We start from the raw sequence: 9,563 nt of genomic DNA on the forward strand, positions 1-9,563 counted from the left end.
AAAAAACGTAAAATGTATGTAAAAAGCTACGGCGCTTGAAATGGAATCCAGCCATACAACGGCAGACAAGACAAGCAGGATTGGAATGAGTCCACAACACTCCTGATTGGTTGATATAAACGTCATCGAAAAAACCTGCCAATGAGCACTGTCCGCGCCTTTCAATCCAATTTGAAACTTCCACGTCAGTTTGAGCGGCTCTCCTGCGGAGCTATAGCGCTGTCTGTATGTCTGCTCACGAGTTTATGGACTAATATCGGGATAGTTTTACATCTACACGTTAAATATGAGCATCGGGACGTCAACAGAGAACAGAAGACTTGAGATCTGGTGAGTCCTGCAACTGTAATGGAGTTAAACATGTATTTAGATAATCCTTAGTTTGTGAATGTTTAATTGTGTATTTAAGGTTACGTTTCTTCTTCTAGTTCAGTGAGTTTTGAGTGATGAGACATATATTTTAAGGGAATCTGTGGAATCTCAGCTTTCATATGATACGTTTGTGCAGATAGCATGAAGTAAAAAAAGATCGCGTTTGCCAGTTATGTGCTAAAGTAGCGTTAGCCCCGTTAGCTGCTAGACTTGTGTTTCGTTTAGTTAAAAATGGTTAATATCGTCAGTTAGCTGAGTTTCTTCCCGTTAAGTGGGTAAGCATCATTAATAGGTTGTTCGTACATTTTAAGAAGTCCTGAGATGCTGTTTCTTGCAAGATGTCCCACCGGCGGGACAATCGGGCTATACAGGTTAACAAGGTGGCTGCTAACGTTAGCTTACAGCTTATTGCAGTGCTGCCGCCATCCTCTCGTCTCCAACGCGGGACGATTACACATAAACGTGCAGCAGGGTGTCACAGTGTTGTCGCCAATCTTATTGTAAAGTTTCACAGCTTTTTTACTGCGGAATTCAGTTTGTTAATGTTCAGTAGCCAACAGCTATCATAGCATAAACTGCTAATCACTAACGTTTGGCTAACTTGCTAGTTAGCTCTATATATTACAAGCTAACATGACTAGCTAATGTCACACTGTATGAACTAAAATAGTTGTTGTATTACTACATCATACATGCTTGGTCCAAATCTCTGCTAAAATTATTATTTTTAGCAAAATTATCATTAAAGTATCTTTATTTTTTTGCATTTGTATCACACTTGGCATACACTATTTTAGTTAATCAATTAGAACTGGAGAATTAAAATAATGATTTGTGGTAATCAAAAACAATGTATTTAAAGAAACACTAGGAATAACATAGGAAATAATACAGATAATGTTTTACCCATGTTGTGCCTTAGAAGTGTAGTGATACAAACATGATTTTTATTTAAAAAAGTAAGAAAGTTCAAATGAAAATTAGAATTGGTGTTGATCAAAAACAGGTTAATTGAGGAATTCCTGGAGGTAATTTATTGCAAAGATATTTACAATTTAAACTAATTTGGGTCACTTTTGATGCATGTTGGTTGTATGTTGTGTAACAAAGGGTTACCATGACAGCTGTGATGTTCACTCTTTTGACAGAGCACCAGTGGACAGTGAAGACTATGGAACAGAACATGTGATGGCTTTGTGTGGAAAGCTGCTGAAGCCAGCCGGTGACTCCTCATCAGTCTCTCCTGGCAGCACCCAGCTATTCTTCCATCTTGTAGATGAAAATACTTTGATATGTGAGTAATAACTAACTTGTCTCTAACATAATATTGAATGTCAGTGTTTCCCCTAGGTTTACTGCTGATATATTCTAGGGGCCGATATTCCGCATTTGACCGATTATCAGTATCGGCCTTTTTTTTAATCAAATTGCCGATAAAACTTTGGCTCTGATGCGGCCGTTTCTCTGGCTGCAGTCACCACTCTGTGTACACGAGCAATGTCCCGCCCACAGCGCTATCTGATGGGCTATTACTGAAGATTTTCCGGGCGGGAGACAGCCAGAGAGGCGGGACCTTCTCAGATTACAGGCAGGTGCGAAAGAACGCAGACACAGACTGAAGCAAGCAGCAGCGCTGAGCGGCAGAGCCATACATGTGTTAAATCGAAGTTCAATAAACATCCCAATCCCCTATGCTGAAGTTGCAAAAACACCACGATCTTATGATCCAATTCTATCAGTTTCCCAGTTACAGTCAGTCAGAGTTGGGGGTGCGTGCAGCGTCTCGCAGCGGAGTAACTGTGGTGGGGGGGGCTGCGAGTGGAGCCTTGCAGTTTTTCAGGTTGATATGTGAAGCTCATTAGCTAGCCAACATGTATCTAGCAAATGTTTAGCAAAATATTAGAAGTGAGGCTCCTAGACTAACGTTAGGTCTACTGTGATAGCCTCACTTTTAATAGTTTGCAAAACATTAGCTAGCACTAGTGTTTTGCAGTTGCTAGCAGCTTATTGGGATTTTATGCTAGATAGACAGGCATTGTTTTTGATATAATAAACTAAGCATTATTGTTAGTTAAGCATGTCAGCCTGCAGCCCCACTTCTTGTCTCTCTCTCTAACTCATTGCAGATGGCTGCACTAAAGAAAAGGGCACAGAGAGGAAACCAGTTGTAAGATGTTTAAAAGTTAATTAAACATAATATAGGCTATGCTTAAATGCATTTCAAATAAGTAGTGTTGGAGTTTGTGTTATTCGACATTTTGACACCAAGATTTTTTTTTTTACTGCAAATGTATATTGGTTCCAAATATCGGTTATCGGTCTCCTTGATTACTAATCATTGGTATCGGTATCGGCCTTGAAAAAGCCATATCGGTCGATCCCTAATATATTCTTTAAATCCTCTGGAGCAGAGAGAGGAGCTGTGGATTATTGTTATTGATTAATGCATCAGTGTTTCTTAGGGTCAAAAACACTAAACTCAACTTAAAATGAAAGCGTTAAGTTTATTTAATAAAAGAGCTCATGTTCAATGTGAAAAGTGACCGTAGATATAGATTAGTTGCAATTTGGTGCTATATGATATATTAAAAAAAAAAAATAATAATACAAAAATATATATGGGTTAGGGTTAACCCTATCCAGTGGTTAGTTTTAGGGTAAGCTCCACTGTTTTTTTATTTTATGTATTCACTTTAAGAGAAAGGGATTTCAGAAACAAGTCGCACAAGTTTGGCTCGAGGTAAAATTAACAAAAGGTAACTGTTGTTATCCCTTCTAAACTGGAAGGGGTAATATGAACAAATATGAACGACTCTTCATAGAGCCACGTCCACACAGCTTTAAAGTTGTAGGAAGCTGAAGCATTACATTCGTGCCAACGGCTAGTTGTCGTTTCTAAGGTATTAGAAAGTTGGTGTACTGGAAGGTTTAGCATAGGATCAATGCCCTTGGGATGCTCTCAATAACTGTTTTACAATTTTGTGTGTGTGTGTTTTGTGTAACCCTGCTTCAAAGGTCCATCATACAAGATGTAGGGGATCTATTGGCAGCTGCTGATAATAACATCCATCATTATGGTTTACTAATAGAAGATTGGGTGATTCTCACGAAACCACCTTTGGTCATGTCTGTGAGGAATTGACAGACAAAATTACAAAAATAATCAAAATAATCAATTCTATATCAAACTGAATTGTGTATTGTCTGTGGTACTATTGCTATTTTTGTAGTTGAGGTAGTAATTCATATTTTTTTCACCATTTTTCCATGTAGAAATTCATTACCGTAATGCGTCCGGAGTTTATTTTTTTACATTTAACCCCAAAATATCACAATAAATCCGCACAATTTAATACATACATAAATACAAAAAATTGTTGAAATGGTACATTGTTACTGGTAATATAATTATTTTGGGTCTAAGATTTATGAATTAAAATATTTTTGGATTAATATGTGTGTCCGGAGCATGTGAAGTTCATTACCGATGCACTGCCTATTTGGCCCCATTACAATTCCTGTTTGTTTAAATTAGTTTTTTGTTTACCCATGATGCATTGCATGGAAGAGAAGATGCAAGATGGCTACAAGGTAAGATGTCCTTTCAAGGTCAAGCTATAGATATGTTAAAGTTCCATTTACTGACACCCCAGTGTACACTACTAACTGTCATTACCGTAATGGGGTATTATATAATGTTTTTTTTAAAGTTATTGATTCCAAAATCAATAGAAAAGTAGCTTTTATAGAGCCAGAATGATAGTGCAAATATTTATTTTGTAGCATCATGGCTATGCTAACTATTATGCTAGCTAGTGTTATGGTCATTCATTACCGTAATGCTCTGCAATCATTACCATGTCATATAGGAGGCTGTTACGGTAATGAACAAAATTGTTGCGGTAATGAAAGAAATGTGTGCAGCTATGTATGGTGAGCTTTAACTATAAAGAAATAATTTATATATACTATTTGAATCTAATTTATTTAATGAATACTGAATCCCTCTTGAAATTAAGTTCAGAAAAGGTGGAAAGGAAAAGGGCAGCTTCCAAGGTGAGGGTGGTGAAGCACAGAGAGAAAGTGTACAGCAACCCAGAGCTGCTGGAAGAGTACAGAAGGAAAGAAAGAGAGGTTAGAATAGGACATCTTCACATTGTGTGTGAGAGAGTGAGTGAGAAAGAGGGAGAGACTGAGAAAGAGAGAGACTGAGAAAGAGAGAGACAGAGAGAGAGAGACTGAGCCAGTGTTTCCACCAGGGGGCCGTCTTGCCATCATTGGATGCCCTTTTTCAGCTCGGAACGCCCTCAACTCGAGCCGAGGCGGCCCAAAAAAAAAAAAGTATCCGAGAGAAGATCGACAATTTTTATCGTTTAAATCAGGGGTTCCCAAAGTGTGAGGCGCGCCTACCCTGGGGGGCGCCAGAGAGCTTCAACGGAGGCGCAGCCGCCAGAAAAAAATAAAGAGAAACAGTGAAATCTAGCTAGTTAACTTCAGCTAACTTTATGCGAGCGGCAAAATATGGATAGATTTTTAGTGAAGTTACCTAAAGTGAGAGAGGAGACAGCGTCTGTCAGAAAACGGAGGAAGTATGACCATGATTATTTGAAGCTAGGATTTTCATGAACCGGTCCTGATGACACTCCACTGCCACAGTGTGTTATCTGCAACGAGGTGCTAGCTAATGATGGTATGAGACCATATAAACTCCGGCGTCATATTGAGACGAAACACCCATGTTTGGTGACCAAGCCACAGGAGTTTTTTGACCGGAAGCTCAAGGAATTGCAGTCACAGAAAAATGTCATTGACACATTTAGCACTGTGAATACAAAGGCAACCGAAGCATCATACCGAGTGGCGTTACGGATAGCTAAGGCAGGTAAACCTCACAACATTGGTGAAACGTTACTCCTCCCTGCTGCTAAAGACATCTCCGTCTCAACTATTTCTCTCCGAGTGCAACGTATGAGGAAGCTGCCATCCTTAACCTCAACTTGTTTAAAACATAAAGATAAAGAGGTTTAAAAAAGCTATTGTTTAATGTCTTAAGGAGGTGACGCTCAACCAATCAAAAAATAGGAAGGTAGCGAAAACAGAGCATTTTATGACATTTTCTCACCTTACATTTTCTCTTTGAAATGCAATTGAATACCCCTGCATTATAGCAACAACAACAATAATAATAATAGCAATAATAATTGGGAGGGGGGGGCGCGGCTGTGACTATGTTCTCTGAGGGGAGGCTCACCTTCCCACACTTTGGGAACCCCTGGTTTAAATGACAAAAAGGAAAATGACATCCCTCTATTGGAGGGGCAAAGGAGGCTGGTGGGATTTTTTTCGCCGCCAGCAAAGCCGGTTCCTGTGACGGAAAAAAGTGTACTGCCAGCGAGCCTTGCCGTTGGCTCTCAGCCCGAGTCTGAGTTGCCGCCATTCTAGTCTCCGCCAGCATCCCCCGCCCGTGCAGGTGCCCCGGGGCCGGATGTTGTTGTCATCTAGCCTCCCACCCCATCCAGAGCCTACGCCATCTGACAATGTCACTTCTACACCCGTAAGCCACGAAGAGAAACCGGTCAGCCACAACAAAAGGAAGTTTGTCGGAACCTGGAAAATGAAGTTCCCGTGGTTGTGCTATAACAAACAAAGTCATAAAATGTATTGCACACTATGTGTAAGGGAAAAAAAGCACAACGTGTTCACCGCGGGGACGTCCAACTTCAGGGTGAAGACTATAGAGATGCACATAAAGGGGGTGGATCACAAAGCAGTGCTAGATGCACAGCATTTACGAAGAAACAACGTTCAAGTTGCCGTTAATCGAATGGTCTGTGCCAGATCAAAGGCGGTAATTGCGGCCAAGAGGAACGTGTATTACCTGGCAAAAGAACTGTTGTTGACACACAAAAACAAAAGCTTGAATGAACTGTGCATTCTGCAGGGATGTGAAACCTTGGCAGAACTGCGAGTTTCAGAGAACACCCTCACAACGACATAGTGCAGGACATGCAGTGCGCCATAAACAATGTGCTGAAGGAGGATTTCATTGCAAAGTTAAATAACTCAACATTCAAGGGGCTCATGACTGACGAGTCCACGGACATTTCGGTGGAAAAGCTTCTTTGCACATATGTTAACCTAATAAATGACGGTGACTTAGAAACCCACTACTTGTGCAACACAAAGATACTGCATGCGACGCTGCTACCGTAACGCAAACCATTAAGGAGCAGTTGCAAAATTACAACATCGACCTGAACGACATAACTGGCGTCCGTACAGATGGGGCAGCGGTTATGACTGGAAGAGAAAATGGGTTCGTGGCGCGTTTTTAAAAAGGGAAAACCCAGCCATCGGTGGCACACACTGCGCTGCACATAAGCTAAACTTGTGTGCCCAGCAGGCTGCTGTGGCGATACCATCCCTCCAGCGCTACCAGAGGACGGTGGGCAGCATCTATGGATACTTCTCCAACAGCAGCTCTCGGCAAGCACGGCTTAAAGAAATGCATGTCATCCTGGACACTGATTACGTTCAGCCTGCTGTAACCTCAACGATCAATGCGCTGTGAGCCATGCAGATTGGAGATGAAGGCGGTCCAAAATTCCAATAATTCCTGGCCAACATTGCGGAGAAAAACGGCGGGATGTATTTTAAGGGAGAAAAGACAAAGGCTACCAGGGCGATGCGGCAGGCCGTGGATGGTGTAAGGCAGCACTTCCTCGACACCCTCATCCAGAATATTGAAGATCGTTTCCCCGACATCGGCCTCTTTTCCGCTTTTCGCATATTTGACCCATGGTGTCTGCCACGGGACAACACTGAACCTGCGCGATTTGGACGCGATGAGCAGCGGACCATCCGGGATCACTTCTGCCGAGCGGGACGGGAACCTATCGTTGACACGGACACCTGCAGCGCAGAGTGGTCACCTTTTAAGGAGCTAGTCCATGCAAACTACAGCAAAAATTCCTTCCAGGAGTTGGTGAAGATCATGGCTACACAACATGCTGGCTTCCTTTCTGAAACCACAAAGCTCCTGGCTGCAATCTCGGTCATTCCAATGAGCACGGTGCGGTGCGGACGTGGATTCAGCATTCAAAATCGCATAAAGACCAGGGCAAGAATAAAAGCAGAAAATCTCGACTGAATCTGCATTGAAGGACCACCCATTGAACAGTTTGACTTCTACAGAGCCCTGGAAAAGTTTAGAGTGGAAAAACACTGCCGCATTTTCCAAGGACCATGCAAGGAGCAATGTCCCTGCCGGCAGCGGTGATTTTATACAGGTACATTATGTATCATGTAACAAACGTTACGTTACTATTGTCTATTGTGTGTGTAAAGAGACAGTATATAAAAGTAACGGTGCAATTCAAAATTGTGTGTGTGCATATATACGTAAAGCGATAGTATTTATAAAGCAATAGTATATCTCTTCTCCATGTAAGGTCATTACCATAACAAAAGCTTTTCATTACCGACATGCTCTGTTCATTACCATAACACTTCCTTAATAAGTTAATATTTTGATAGGAATATGGAAAACCTTCAAATTTTCATTTTGTACAGAAATGTTTGGTATGTCTGTTCATATTTTAAAATTGTCTTTTTTTAATCAATTGTACAATTTACACCACAGTAAAAGTCAATGTGTGGAACATAAAATTGTGTTACGGTAATGAAGTTAATAACTAAAATCATTATATTATTATATATTTACCTGAATTATTACACTATGTGACTACTTGTGACTATTGACAGCAGCATACGTTAAAAAATAAAATGCCAAACATTTACTAAAATATTTAGTTATCATCAATTGAAAATGTGTTACGGTAATGAATTTATTTGGTCAATGACTCGATAAAACTCTCTAAAAATGTGTTTTAAAACATATACAGAACTTTTATTTTACTAGGGCTAGTTCATTTAGAACCTGGTTGATACTAATGAGAAAAATAATTTTCAAAATCTGCATCGAACTGTTTTGGCTCATGTTACACCAAGTTCGTGAGAATCACCCAGTTATCACTTCACTTCCTCCTCCAGCATCTGGACACAGCAGGAACCTACGCCAGGATCCTGTTTGTGGTCTTTAGCTCCGCCTTCAACACCATCATCCCGGCTCTGCTGCAGGACAAGCTCTCCCAGCTGCATGTGCCCGTCTCCACCTGCAGGTGGATCACAGACTTCCTGTCTGACAGGAAGCAGCACGTGAGGCTGGGGAAACACCTCTCTGGCTCCCGGACCATCAGCATCGGTTCCCCTCAAGGCTGCGTTCTTTCCCCTCTGCTCTTCTCCCTGTACACCAACAGCTGCACCTCCAGTCACCAGTCTGTCAAGCTCCTGAAGTTCAGACGACACCACCCTCATCGGACTCATCTCTGGTGGGGACGAGTCTGCCTACAGGTGGGCGATGGACCATCTGGTGACCTGGTGAGGGGAAAACCACCTGGAGCTCAACGCTCTCAAGGCAGTGGAGATGGTTGTGGACTTTAGGAAGAACGCAGCCCCACCCACCCCCATCACTCTGTGTGACTCCCCAGTAACTGCTGTGGAATCTTTCCGCTTCCTGGGCACCATCATCGCCCAGGACCTCAAACGGGAGCAGAATATCTGCTCCCTCACCAAAAAAGCACAGCCGAGGATACTCCATCACCATCTGGTACGCTGCAGCCACAGCCAAGGATAAGGGCAGGCTGCAGCGTGTCATCCGCTCTGCAGAGAAGGTGATCGGCTGTAATCTGCCATCCCTCCACGACCTGCATGCCTCCAGAACCCTGAGGCGGGAAGATAGTGGCCGACCCCTCCCACCCTGGACACAAACTGTTCACCCCCCTCCCCTCCGCGCTCCATCAGGACCAGAACCTTTCTCCATCAGGACCAACACCTCTCTCCATCAGGACCAGAACCTCTCTCCATCAGGACCAGAACCTCTCTCCATCAGGACCAACACCTCTCTCCATCAGGACCAAAACCTCTCGCCACCAGGACCAACACCTCTCTCCATCAGGACCAGAACCTCTCTCCATCAGGACCAGAACCTCTCTCCATCAGGACCAACACCTCTCGCCACCAGGACCAACACCTCTCTCCATCAGGACCAGAACCTCTCTCCATCAGGACCAGAACCTCTCTCCATCAGGACCAGAACCTCTCTCCATCAGGACCAGAACCTCTCGCCACCA

The 9,563-nt window shown here is 42.7% G+C and overlaps 1 long non-coding RNA gene across 1 annotated transcript; it reads left to right on the plus strand.

Moving 5' to 3' along the window:
- Positions 1-218: 218 nt before the first annotated feature.
- On the plus strand, positions 219-9,299 carry LOC117560212. Its single transcript, XR_004571129.1, has 3 exons — positions 219-330; positions 1,521-1,666; positions 8,425-9,299. It is a non-coding gene; the product is annotated as an uncharacterized LOC117560212 (long non-coding RNA).
- The last annotated feature ends 264 nt before the right edge of the window (positions 9,300-9,563 follow it).

Source organism: Gymnodraco acuticeps, unplaced genomic scaffold (assembly GCF_902827175.1).
Source record: "Gymnodraco acuticeps unplaced genomic scaffold, fGymAcu1.1, whole genome shotgun sequence".
Lineage (NCBI taxonomy): Eukaryota > Metazoa > Chordata > Actinopteri > Perciformes > Bathydraconidae > Gymnodraco > Gymnodraco acuticeps.